At 43.5% G+C, this 14,477-nt stretch overlaps 1 protein-coding gene across 3 annotated transcripts in view; it reads left to right on the forward strand.

Moving 5' to 3' along the window:
- Positions 1-14,477, forward strand: part of slc49a3 (solute carrier family 49 member 3) — a 103,407-nt gene that overhangs the window by 16,926 nt on the left and 72,004 nt on the right. The gene's annotated exons all lie outside the window — the stretch shown is intronic.

Consider the following 14,477-nt stretch of genomic DNA (forward strand, 5'->3'; position numbering starts at 1 on the left):
TGACACCCCGAGGAAACCTGCGCAATCATGGGGAGAATGTGTGAATTCCTTACAGGCAGCAGTGGAAATGAAACCAGTGTGTGCCGGCACTGTGATAGTGTTACACAGACCACTCAATACTGTTGTATTGTTTAGTGCGTTGTTTAATATATGACCACATTTGCTATATTGGAACTGCCTTGAAATGCCCCACATTTTCTGATTCAAATCACACTTTGTTAACATTTAGAGTTTTTAAGCTACCATTGGTGATGAGCTACTTTATTTGGGAAATTATTTTGTTCAATGAATAAATATTTTTCTCTTCACTATTACACTGTTGACCTCAGTCAAGCACATGATCCCAATTCAAACTCACTCAAGGTACAGGAAAGGGTTAAATGAAGAGGCAAATTAGAAATAAAAACAAGGGTGTCTTTTTCCTGTCAATAATACTATTGGATATAGTGAGATAATGATTTATTTTGGTGTATGCTGAAAAGGTCAAGATGTTATAGCTTATGGTTTAGGTGATCATGCAGATCATTGCTTTAGAGCCTGCACTGTAATGCACGATAATCCTTCAGTACTCCACCAAAATGCCGCCCTGAACTGAACAGTTGACCCATTCAGTGTGTTTGTGCTGGTGGGTTGGCCCAGGAGGCTAAGACACATAGGGTCCCAGGTGAGCAAGGTAATTGGATGCAAAAACCTTATGGTGATAGGAGTTCAATGGCTGATCATGTTGGATGGCTGGTTTTCTGACTGGAACTGGTGTACCAACAGAAGGCAACTGAAAAAAGGGGGAAAGATGAAATATGGAAGTAAGCTAGCCAACAATATCAAAGAGGATACCAGAAGATTTTTTCAGTTACACAAAGAGTAAAAGAAAGGCAAGAGTAGATATTGGTCTACTGGAAAATGACACTAGAGAGGTAGTAATGGGGGCAAGGAAATGGCGAATGAATAGAAGAAGTACTTTGCATTAGTCTTCACTATGGGAGACACTAGTGGTATGCCAGTTTGAGAGTACTGAGGGCAGAAGTGTGTGCAGTTGCTATTACTGGGGAGAAGATGGTTGGGAAGCTAAAAGGTCTGAAAGTAGATAAGTCATTTGGACTAGATGGACTACACCTGAGGGTTCTGAAGGAGTTAGCTAAAGAGATTGTGCAGGCATTAGTAATGGTCTTTCAAGAAACACTGGGTTCTGGAATGGTTCCAGATGACTGAAAAATTGCAAATGTCACTCCACTCTTCAAGAAGGGATGAAGACAGAAGAAATAAAATTATAGGGCAGTTAGCCTAACCTCAGTGGTTGGGAATATGTTGGAGTCAATTGTTCAGGATGAGGTTTTGGGGTATTTGGAGGCACATGATAAAATAGGCGATAGCATGATTTCTTTAAGGGAAAATCTTGCCTGACAAATCTGTTAGAATTTTTTGAGGAAATAACAAGCAAGTCAGACAATTGATAATTGGTGGGTGTTGTGTGCTTGGATTGTCAGAAGGCCACATATGAGGCCACAAGGCCACAAGTTGCCACATATGAGGCTACTTAATAAGATAAGAGCCCATGGAATTGTAGGAAAGATACTAGCATGGATTAGGCATCGATTGATTGGCAGGAGGCAAAGAGTGGTCATAAAGGGAGCCTTTTCTGATTGGCTGCATAGAACCATAGAACACTACAGCACAGTACAGGCCCTTCAGCCCTCCATGTTGTGCCAACCCATATAATCCTTAAAAAAGTACTAAACCCACACTACCCCATAACCCTCCATTTTTCTTTCATCCATGTGCCTGTCCAAGAGGCTCTTAAATACCCCTAATGTTTGAACCTCCACCACAATCCCTGGCAAGTCATTCCAGGCACGCATAACCCTCTGTGTAAAAAAACTTACCCCTGATGTCTCCCCTAAACTTCCCTCCCTTAATTTTGTACATATGCTCTCTGGTGTTTGCTATCTGTGCTCTGGGAAACAGGTACTGACTATCCACCCTATCTATGCCTCTCATAATCTTGTAGACCTCCATCAAGTCCCCTCTCACTCTTCTACACTCCAAAGAGAAAAGTCCCAGCTCTGCTAACCTTGCTTCATATGACTTGTTCTCCAAACCAGGCAACATCCTGGTAAATCTCCTCTGCACCCTCTCCATAGCTTCCACATCCTTCCTATAATGAGGTAACCAGAATTGAACACAATACTCTTAAGTGCGGACTCACCAGAGATTTGTAGAGTTGCAACATGACCTCTCCACTCGAAAATTCAAACCCCTGTTAATGAAGCCTAGCTTCCCATAGGCCTTCTTAACTACCCTATCAACCTGCGCAGCGACCTTGAGGGATGTATGGATTTGAACCCCAAGGTCCCTTTGTTCATCCACACTCTTAAGTAACTGACCATTAATCCTGTACTCAGTCTTCCGGTTTGTCCTTCCAAAATGCATCACCTCACACTTGTCCGGATTGAACTCCAACTGCCATTTTTCTGCCCAACTTTGCAGCCTGTTTATATCCTCTTTGACCACCTTTGATCACCTGCAGCTCCATCCACAACTCCTCCAATCTTTGTGTCATCCACAAACTTACTCATCCATCCTTCCGCCTCTACATCCAGGTCATTTATAAAAATCACAAATAGCAGGGGTCCCAGGACAGATCCCTGAGGCACTCCACTAGTCACCGACCTCCAGGCAGAATACTTCCCTTCCACAACTACCCACTGCTTTCTTGCTTTAAGCCAATTTTTTATTCAGACAGCCAAGGTTCCACTTATCCCATGCCTCTTGACTTTCTGGATGAGTCTCTCATGAGGGACCTTGTCAAATGTTTTGCTAAAGTCCATGTAGACCACATCTACTGCCCTACCCTCATCAATTTCTTTTGTTACCTCTTCAAAAAACTCAATCAGGCTCGTGAGGCACGATCTTCCCTTCACAAAGCCATGTTGACTATCCATGAGTAGACTTACTTCTCCAAATGCTCATAGATCCTATCCTTAAGAATCCTTTCCAGTAGTTTGCATAATACTGACGTAAGACTCACCAGTCTATAGTTCCAAGGTTTCTCTCTATTACCTTTTTTAAACAAGGGAACTACATTTGCCATTCTCCAGTCCTCCGGCACTTCCTCTGCAGCCAACGAGGATTCAAAGATCATGGCTAATGCTTCTGCGATCTCTTCTCTCAATTCCCACAACAACCTGGGGTGTATCATATCCGGCCCTGGTGATTTATCAATCTTAATGTTTTTAAGAAGATCCAGCACTTTTCTTCCTTAATCTCCACATTGTCCAGCACACAGGCCCACCCTACTTCGACCTCATCCTGATCAAGATCCTTTTCACTTGTGAATACTGAAGGAAAGTATTCATTTAGGACCTCCCCAACTTCCTCCACCTCCCCGCACATGTTGCCCTCTTTATCCTTTAGCAGTCCCACTTTCATTCTCGTCATCCTCCTATTCTTCACATACACATAGAACGCCTTGGGGTTCTCCTTAATCCTACATGCCAAGGCCTTCTCATGAATGTGACTAGTGGTGTTCCACAGGGCCCTGTGTTGGGACTGCTTTTTCCATTGTATGTCAGTAATTTTGATGACTGAATTCATGGCTTTATGGCCAAGTTCATGGACAATACAAAGATAGGTAAAAGCACAGATAGTGTTGAAGTAGATGCTGCAGAAGGATTAGAAGAATGGACCAATAAGACCATAAGATATAGGAGCAGAAGCAGGCCAATTAGCCCATCGAGTCTGTTCTGCCATTCAATCATGGGCTGATCCAATTCTTCCAGTCATTCGCACTCCCCTGCTTTCACCCCATACCCTTTGCTGCCCTGGCTAATATAGAACCTATCTATCTCTGCCTTAGATGCACCCAATGACACGACCTCCGCAGCCACTTCTGGCAACAAGTTCCACAGATTTACCACCCTTTGACTAAAGTAATTTCTCCGCATCTCAGTTCTAAATGGACGTCCTTCAATTCTGAAGTCATGCCCTCTTGTCCTAGACTCCCCTACAATGGGTATTAACTTTGCCATATCTAATCTGTTCAGGCCTTTTAACATTCAGAATGTTTCAAGAGTTCCCCCCTCATTCTCCAGAACTCCAGGGAATACAGCCCAAGCACTGCCAGACGATCCTCATACAGTAACCCTTTCATTCCTGGAATCACTGTCGTGAACAGAGAAGTGGCAAATGGTATACAGTATCAGGAAGTGTATTGTCATGCACTTTGGTAGACGAGTTAAAAGCAAAGACTATTTTCTAAACAGCAAGAAAATTCTTAAAATCCAAGGTGCAAAGGGACTTGGGAGTCCTCGTGCAGAATTCCCTAAAGGCTAATCTGTAGTTTGAGTTGGTGGTGAGGACGGTAAATGTGAGGTTAGCATTCATTTCAAGAGAATTAGAATATAAATGCAAAGGTGTCGTGCTGAGGTTTTGTATGGCACTGTTGAGGCCTTACTTGGAGGAGTGTAAACGGTTTTGGGACCATCGAAAAGGATGAAAGGATGTGCTGACATTGGAGCAGGTTCAGTGGAGGCTCATAGAAACACAGAAACATAGAAAACCTACAGCACAATATAGGCCCTTCGGCCCATGGTTGTGCCGAACATGTCCTTACCATAGAAATCACTGGGCTTACCCATAGCCCTTTATTTTTCTGAGCTCCATGTACCTATTCAAAATTCTCTTAAAAGACCCTATCATATCTGCCTCCACCACCGCCGTTGACAGCCCATTCCACTCTCTGCGTAAAAAAACTTAACCCTGACATCTCCTCTGTACCTACTCCCCAGCACCTTAAACCTGTGTCCTCTTGTGGCAACCATTTCGGCCCTGGGAAAAAGCCTCTGACTATCCACATGATCGATGCCTCTCATCATTTTATATACCTCTATCAGGTTACCTCTCATCCTCCATCACTCCAAGGAGAAAAGGCCAAGTTCACTCAACCTGTTTTCATACGGCATGCTCCCCAATCCAGGCAACATCCTTGTAAATCACCTCTGCATCCTTTCTATGGTTTCCACATCCTTCCTGTAGTGAGGTGACCAGAACTGAGCACAGTACTCCAAGTGGGGTCTGACCAGGTTCCTATATAGCTCCAACATTACCTCTCAGCTCCTAAATACAACTCCACAATTGATGAAGGCCAATACACCATACGCATTCTTAACCACAGAGTCAACCTGTACAGCTGCTTTGAGTGTCCTATGGACTCGGACCCCAAGATCCCTCTGATCCTCCACGCTGCCAAGAGTATATTCTGCCATCATATTTGACCTACCAAAATGAACCACTTCACACTTATCTGGGTTAAACTCCATCTGCCACTTTTCAGCCCAGTTTTGCATCCTATCAATGTCTCACTGCAAGCTCTGACAGCCCTCCACACTATCCACAACACCCCCAACCTTTGTGTCATCAGCAAACTTACTAACCCATTCCTCCACTTCCTCAACCAGGTCATTTGTAAAAATCATGAAGAATAAGGGTCCCAGAACAGATCCCTGAGGCACTCCACTGGTCACTGACCTCCATGCAGAATGTGACCCATCTACAACCACTATTTGCCTTCTGTGGATAAGCCAGTTCTGGATCCACAAAGCAAGGTCCCCTTGGATCCCATGCCTCTTTACTTTCTCAATGAGCCTTGCATGGGATACCTTATCAACTGCCTTGCTGAAATCCATATACACTACAACAACTGCTCTTCCTTCATCAATGTGTTTAGTCACATCCTCAAAAAATTCAATCAGGCTCGTAAGGCATGACCTGCTCTTGACAAAGCCATGGTGACTATTCCTAATCATATTATTACTTTTCAAATGTTCATAAGTCCTACCTCTCAGGATCTTCTCCATCAACTTACCAACCACTGAAGTAAGACTCACTGGTCTATAATTTCCTGGGCTATCCCTACTCCCTTTCTTGAATAAGGGGACAACATCCGCAACCCTCCAATCCTCCAGAACCTCTCCCGTCCCCATTGATGATGCAAAGATCATCGCCAGAGGCTCAGCAATCTCCTCCCTCGCCTCCCACAGTAGCCTGGGGTACATCTCATCTAGTCCCAGCGACTTGATGCTTTCCAAAAGCTCCAGCACATCCTTTTTCTAAATATTTACATGCTCAAGCTTTTTAGTCATCACTACAATCACCAAGATCCTTTTCCATAGTGAACACTGTTATTTCCTGCTATTTCCTCTGGTTCCATACACACTTTCCCACTATCAGACTTGATAGGTCCTATTCTTTCACATCTTATCCTCTTGCTCTTCACATACTTGTAGAATGACTTGGGGGTTTCCTTAATCCTGCCTGCCAAGGCCTTCTCCTAATTTACATCTTAAACTCCTTCCTGTTTGCCTTATAATCTTATAGATCTCTAACATTACGAAGCTCTCTGAACCTTTTATAAGCTTTTCTTCTTGACTAGATTTACTACGGTCTTTGTACACAATATGCCACATTCCTTCTGTACCTTTCCCTGATAACATCTGTTCCCAATTTAAGCTTCCAATTTCCTGCCTGATAGCCTCATAATACCCCTTACTCCAATTAAACGCTTTTCTGACTTGTCTGTTCCTATCTCTCTCCAATGCTATTGTCAGGAGATAGAATTATGATCACTATCTCCAAAATGCTCTCCTACTGAGAGATCTGACACCTTACCAGGTTCATTTTCCAATACCAAATCAAGTACTGTCTCTCCTCTTGTGGGTTTATCTATATATGGTGTCAAGAAACCTTCCCGAACACACCTAACAAACTCCACCCCATCTAAGCCCCTTGCTCTAGGGAGATGCTAATCACTATTTGGGAAATTAAAATCTCCCACCATGACAACTCTGTTATAATTACACCTTTCCAGGATTTGTTTTCCTATCTGCTCCTCAATATCCCTGTTACTGTTGGGTGGCTTATTAAAAACACCCAGTAGAGTTATTGACCCCTTCCTGTTCCTAATCTCCACTCACAGAGACTCCGTAGACAATCCCTCCATGGAGTCCACCTTTTCTGCAGCTATGACACTATCTCTGATCAACAGTGCCACACCCCCACCTATTTTGCCTTCCTCCCTGTTCTTTCTGAAACATCTAAAACCTGGCACTTGAAGTAACCATTCCTGACCCTGAGCCATCCAAGTCTCTGTAATGGCCACCACATCATAGCTCCAAGTATTAATCCATGCTCTAAGCTCATCCACTTTGTTCACAATACTCCTTGCGTTAAAATAGACACATCTCAAATTGTTGGACTGAGCACGTCCCTTTAATATCACCTGTCTATCCTCCCTCACACACTGTCTCCAAGCTTTCTCTTTTTGTGAGCCAGCCTCCTCTTCTGCAGTCTCTTCAGTTCGGTTCCCACCCCTCAACAATTCTTGTTTCAGCTCTCCCTAGTAGCCTTAGCAAACCTCCCCGCCAGGATATTGGTCCCACTGGGATTCAAGTGCAACCCGTCCTTTTTGTACAGGTCACACCAGCCCCAAAAGAGATCCCAATGATCCAGAAATCTGAATCCCTGCCCCTGCTCCAATCCCTCAGCCATGCATTTATCCTCCACCTCATTCTATTCCTATACTCACTGTTACGTGGTACAGGCAGTAATCCTGAGATTACTACCTTTGTGGTCCTGCTTCTCAACTTCCTTCCTAACTCCCTGTAGTCTGTTTTCAGGACTTCTTCCCTTTTCCTGCCTATGTCATTGGTACCAATAGGTACCATAACTCTGGCTGTTCACCTTCCCACCTCAGGATAGCATGGACGCGATCTGAAACATCCCGGACCCTGGCACCTGAGAGGCAAACAACCATCCAAGTTTCTTTTCTGCGTCCACAGAATCTCCTGTCTGGCCCCCTAACTACAGAGTCCCCTAGCACTACTGCCTTCCTCTTCCTTTCCCTACTCTTCTGAGCCACAGGGCCAGACTCTGTGCTACAGGCATGGCCACTGTTCCTGTGCCCAGGTAGGCTGTTCCCCCCACCCCCACCCAAAAGTACTCAAACAGGAGTACTTATTGTTCAGGGGGACAGCCATAGGGGTACTCTCTGGTACCTGACTCTTCCCCTACCCTCTCCTGACTGTTACCCACTTGTCTGTCTCCCATGGCCCTGGTGTGACCACCTGCCTATCTATCACCTCCTCATCTGACCAGATGAAGGTCATCGAGCTGCATCTCTAGTTCCCTAACGCAATCCCTTAGGAGCTGCAGCTCGACACACCCAGTACAGATATGGCCGTCTGGGAGGCTTGGAGACTCCAGGACTTCCCACATTTTACACAAAGCACAGAAAACTGGCCTCACACACATATTTCCTTTCTGCAAATAACACAGGTAAACCTACCTGGCCTTGTCCCGTTACTGCCTAAGGCCGTTGCACCAAAGCCCTATCACTCTGCTACCTCTCACTCCGCTGCCTGCTGGATATGGCGATCTTCGTTTTAAACTTCTCCCGCTCTACTGGCTGACATCATGCACCTGCGCAGTCTTGCCTCTCTTTACCCCGAGTGGTAAAATGCCTTCTGTCCGGAAATCCTTAGCCGTTCCTCTCGCAGCTTTCTTGCTTCAAATCTAAAACCGCTGAAGATTCCTTGCCTTTTTAAACTTTTCCTGCTCTAATGACTGATGTCACGTGCCTGCGCAGACTTGCAGGAATCTAAAAAAGGATCTAAGAAGTGTGGATTGGGACAGGTTGTGCTCTGTCAAGGATGTGATTGGTAAGTGGGAGGCTTTCAAAGGAGAAATTTTGAGAGTGCAGAGTTTGTATGTTCCCGTCAGGATTAAAGGCAAATTGAATAAGAATAAGGAACCTTAGTTCTCAAGGAATATTGGAACTGTGATAAAGAAGAAGAGAGAGATGTATGACATGTACAGGAAACAGAGAGCAAATAAGGTGCTTGAGGAATATAAAAAATTCAAAAAAGTACTTAAGAAAGAAATCAGGAGGGCTAAAAGAAGACATGAGGTTGGTTTGGCAGTCAAGGTGAAGGATAATCCAAAAGGCTTCTACAGGTATATTAAGAGCAAAAGGATAGTAAGGGATAAAATTGGTCCTCTTGAAGATCAAAGTGGTCAGCTATGTATGGAACCAAAAGAAATGGGGGAGATCGTAAATTTTTTTACATCTGTATTTACTAAGGAAACTAGAATGGAGTCAATGGAAATAAGGTAAACAAGTAGTGAGGTCATGGAACCTATACAGATTGAAGAGGAGGAGTTGCTTGTGATAGAACAGAATAGTGCAGCACATTACAGGCTCTTCGGCCCACAATGTTGTGCCAACCCTCAAACCCTGCCTCCCATATAACCCCCCACCTTAAGTTCCTCCATATACCTGTCTAGTAGTTTCTTAAACTTCACTAGTGTATCTGCCTCCACCACTGACTCAGGCAGTGCATTCCATGCACCAACCACTCTCTGAGTGAAAAGTTTTCCTCGAATATTGCCCTTGAACTTTTCTCCCCTTACCTTAAAACCATGTCCTCTTGTACTGAGCAGTGGTGCCCTGGGGAGGAGGCGCTGCCTGTCCACTCTGTCTATTCCTCTTAATAACCATATAACAATCATAGCACAGAAACAGGCCATCTCGGCGCTCCTAGTCCGTGTCAGACTCTTAATCTCACCTAGTCCCACCTACCCGCACTCAGCCCATAACCCTCCACTCCTTTCCTGTCCATATACCTATCCAATTTTACCTTAAATGACACAACTGAACTGGCCTCTACTACTTCTACACACATTCCACACAGCTATCACTCTCTGAGTAAAGAAATACCCCTTCGTGTTTCCCTTAAACTTCTGCCCCCTAACTCTCAAATCATGTCCTCTCATTTGAATCTCCCCTACTCTCAATGGAAACAGCCTATTCACGTCAACTCTATCTATCCCTCTCAAAATTTTAAATACCTCGATCAAATCCCCCCTCAACCTTCTACGCTCCAATGAATAGAGACCTAACTTGTTCAACCTTTCTCTGTAACTTAAGTGCTGAAACCCAGGTAACATCCTAGTAAATCGTCTCGGCACTCTCTCTAATTTATTGATATCTTTCCTATAATTCGGTGACCAGAACTGTACACAATATTCCAAATTTGGCCTTACCAATGCCTTGTACAATTTTAACATTACATCCCAACTTATGTACTCAATGCTTTGATTTATAAAGGCCAGCGTCCCAAAAGCCTTCTTCACCACCCTATCTACATGAGACTCCACCTTCAGGGAACTATGCACTGTTATTCCTAGATCTCTCTGTTCCTCTGCATTCCTCAATGCCCTACCATTTACCCTGTATGTTCTATTTGGATTATTCCTGCCAAAATGTAGAACCTCACACTTCTCAGCATTAAACTCCATCTGCCAACGTTCAGCCCATTCTTCTAACCGGCATAAATCTCCCTGCAAGCTTTGAAAACCCACCTCATTATCCACAACACCTCCTACCTTAGTATCATCGGCATACTTACTAATCCAATTTACCACCCCATCATCCAGATCATTTATGTATATTACAAACAACATTGGACCCAAAACAGATCCCTGAGTCACCCCGCTAGTCACTGGCCTCCATCCCGATAAACAATTATCCACCACTACTCTCTGGCATCTCCCATCTAGCCACTGTTGAATCCATTTTATTACTCCAGCATTAATACCTAACTACTGAACCTTCTTAACTAACCTTCCATGTGGAAATTTGTGAAAGGCTTTGCTGAAGTCCATATAGACTACATCCACTGCCTTACCCTCGTCAACATTCCTCATAACTTCTTCAAAAAATTCAATAAGGTTTGTCAAACATGACCTTCCACACACAAATCCATGCTGGCTACTCCTAATCAGACCCTGTCTATCCAGATAATTATTAATATTATCTCTAAGAATACTTTCCATTAATTTACCCACCACTTAATATCTTGTACACCTCTATCATGTCTCTTCTCATCCTCCTTCTCTCCTAGCTCTAGCTCCCTTAATCTCTGATCATAATCCATACTCTCTAAACCAGGCAGCATCCTGGTAAATGTACCCTTTCCAATGCTTCCACATCCTTCCTATACTGAGGCGACCAGAACTGGACACTGTACTCCAAGTGTGGCCTAACTTTAAGAGCTGCATCACTATATCGTGATTCTTAAACTCTATCCCTCGACTTATGAAAGCTAACACCCCATAAGCTTTCTTAACTACCCTATCTACCTTGTGAGGCAACTTTCAGGGATCTGAAAGCAGATCTGAACTTTCAGCAGATCCCTCTGCTCCTCCACACTACCAGGTATCCTGCCATTTACTTTGTACTCTGCCTTCGAGTTTGTCCTTTCAAAGTGTACCACCTCACATTTCTCTAGGTAGAACTCCATCTGCCACTTCTCAGCTCACTTCTTCATCCTATCAATGTCTCCCTGCAATCTTCGACAATCCTCTACACTACCTACAACTCCACCAACCTGTGTCATCTGCAAACTTGCCAACCCACCCTTCTACGCCCACATCCAGGTTGTTAATAAAAATCACAAAAAGTAGAGGTCCCAGAACAGATCCTTGTGGGACACCACTAGTCATAACCCTCCAATCTGAATGTACTCACTCCACCACAACCCTCTGCCTTCTGCAGGCAAGCCAATTCTGAATCCACCTGGCCAAACTTCCCTGGATCCCATGCCTTCTGACTTTCTGAATAAGCCTACTGTGTGGAACCTTGTCAAATGCCTTACTATCTTAAGCAAATCAGAGTAGATAAATCCCCAGGACCTGACAGGGTATTCCCTCGGACCTTGAAGGAGACTAGTGTTGAAATTGCAGAGGCCCTGGCAGATATATTTAAACTGTCGGTATCTACTGGTGAGGTGCCAGAGGATTGGAGGATAGCTCATGTAGTTCCGTTGTTTAAAAAAGGCTCTGAAAGTAATCCGGGAAATTATAGGCTGGTAAATTTGACGTCGGCAGTAGGTAAATTATTTGGATAGACAGGGACTTATTAGGGAGAGTCAACATGGCTTTTTGCATGGTAGGTCATGTTTAACCAATCTATTAGAGTTTTTCAAGGAAGTTACAAGGAAAGTGGATGAAGGGAAGGCAGTGGATTTTGTATACATGGACTTCAGTAAGGCCTTTGATAAGGTCCCGCTTGGGAGGTTAGTTAGGAAGATTCAGTCGCTAGGTATACATGGAGAGGTAGTAAATTGGATTTGACATTGGCTCAATGGAAGAAGCCAGAGAGTGGTAGTGGAGGATTGCTACTCTGAGTGGAGGCCTGTGACTAGTGGTGTGCCACAGGGATCAGTGCTGGGTCCATTGTTATTTGTTGTCTATATCAATGGTATGGATGATAATGTGGTAAATTGGATCAGCAAATTTGCTGATGGTACAAAGATTGGAGGTGTAGTGGACAGTAAGGAAGGTTTTCAAAGCTTGCAGAGTGATTTGGACCAGCTGGAAAAATGGGCTGAAAAATGGCAGATGGAGTTTAATACAGACGTGTGAGGTATTACATTTTGGAAGGAAAAACCAATGTAGAACATACAAGGTAAATGGTAGGGCACTGAGGAGTGCAGTAGAACAGAGAGATCTGGCAATACAGATAGAAAAGATAGAGTACAGATATAAAGTTCCCTAAAAGTGGCATCACAGGTAGATAGGTTCATAAAGAGAGCTTTTGGTACATTGGCCTTTATAAATCAAAGTATTGAGTATAAGAGCTGGAATGTTATGGTGAGGTTGTATAAAGCATTGGTGAGGCTGAATTTGGGTATTGTGTGCAGTTTTGGTCACCTAATTACAGGAAAGAGATTAATAAGGTTGAAAGAGTGCAGAGAAGGTTTACAAGGACGTTGACAGGACTTGAGAAACTGAGTTACAGAGAAAGGTTGAATAGGTTAGAACTTTATTCCCTGGAGCTTAGAAGAATGAGTGGAGATTTGATAGAGGTATATAAAATTATGATGGGTATAGATAGAATGAATGCAAGCAGGCTTTTTCCACTGAGGCTAGGGGAGAAAAAAACCAGAGGACATGGGTTAAAGGTGAAGGGGGAAAAGTTTAAAGGGAACATGGGGGGGACATGGGCTTCTTCACACAGAACGTGGTGGAAGTGTGGAATGAACTGCCAGATGAAGTGGTAAATGTGGGCTCACTTTTAACATTTAAGAAAAACTTGGACAGGTACATGGATGAGAGGTGAATGGAGGGTTATGGTCCAGGTTCAGGTCAGTGGGACTAGGCAGAAAAATGGTTTGGCACAGCCAAAAAGGACCAAAAGGCTTGTTTCTGTGTTGTAATGTTCTATGGTTCTATGGAATATTATGTTTAAGTTTTATGAGATGTTGAGGCCTATTTTGGAATATTGTGTACAGTTTTGGTCACCTACGTATAGGAAAGATGCAAGTAAGAGTACAAAGAAAATTTACAAGGATGTTGCCGGGTCTGGAGGACCTGAGCTAACGGGAAAGATGGAATAGGTTAGGACTTTATTCCTTAGAATGTAGAAGATTGAAAGGAGGTTTGACAGAGGTATACAAAATTATGAAGGGTATAGATAGGATAAGTGCAAGCAGGCATTTTCCTCTGAGGTTGGGTAGGACTACAACCAGAGGTCACGAATTAAGGGTGAAAGGTGAAATGTTTAAGGGGTACATGAGGGGAAACTTTTTCACACAGAGTGTTGTAAGAGTGTGGAACAAACTGCCAGCACGTGGTACACGCAAACTCGATTTCAACATATATAACCATATAACAATCACAGCACGGAAACAGGCCATCTCGGCCCTCCTAGTCCGTGCCGAACTCTTAACCTCACCTAGTCTCACCTACCCGCACTCAGCCCATAACCCTCCACTCCTTTCCTGTCCATATACCTATCCAATTTTACCTTAAATGACACAACTGAACTGGCCTCTACTACTTCTACAGGAAGCTCATTCCACACAGCTATCACTCTCTGAGTAAAGAAATACCCCCTCGTGTTTCCCTTAAACTTTTGCCCCCTAACTCTCAAATCATGTCCTCTCGTTTGAACATTTAAGTGAAGTTTGTATAAGTACATGGATGCTAGAGGTATGGAGGGCTTTGATCTGGGTGCAGTTCTATGGGAGTAGGCAGTTTAAGTTGTTTCCATATGGACTAGATAGGCTGAAGGGCCTGTTACTGTGCTATACTTTTCTATGACTATAAAATTCACAGTAGCACCTTTCTACAGAATTATCAACATGACTGAGTTAATTTAAAGAATACTAACACCAATGCATATATCAGTTTTCTTTCACATTGATAAAGAAGTCCTCCAATATATAGCGGATTCTGGTTAAGTGGGACATACCGGGTCCAGTACATTTTGGCCCAATTAACTAGCTGCCTCAATTAGCTGAAGTTTCATAGAAATAGTTAAAAAAGTATTTTAAAAACAGTTAGACAGTAGTTTAAGTAACAAATTATGTATTTAAATGAAGCACAGAACAATGTATAACACTACCAATACTACTACAATA

This window comes from Hypanus sabinus, chromosome 14 (assembly GCF_030144855.1).
Source record: "Hypanus sabinus isolate sHypSab1 chromosome 14, sHypSab1.hap1, whole genome shotgun sequence".
Classification (NCBI taxonomy): Eukaryota; Metazoa; Chordata; class Chondrichthyes; order Myliobatiformes; family Dasyatidae; genus Hypanus; species Hypanus sabinus.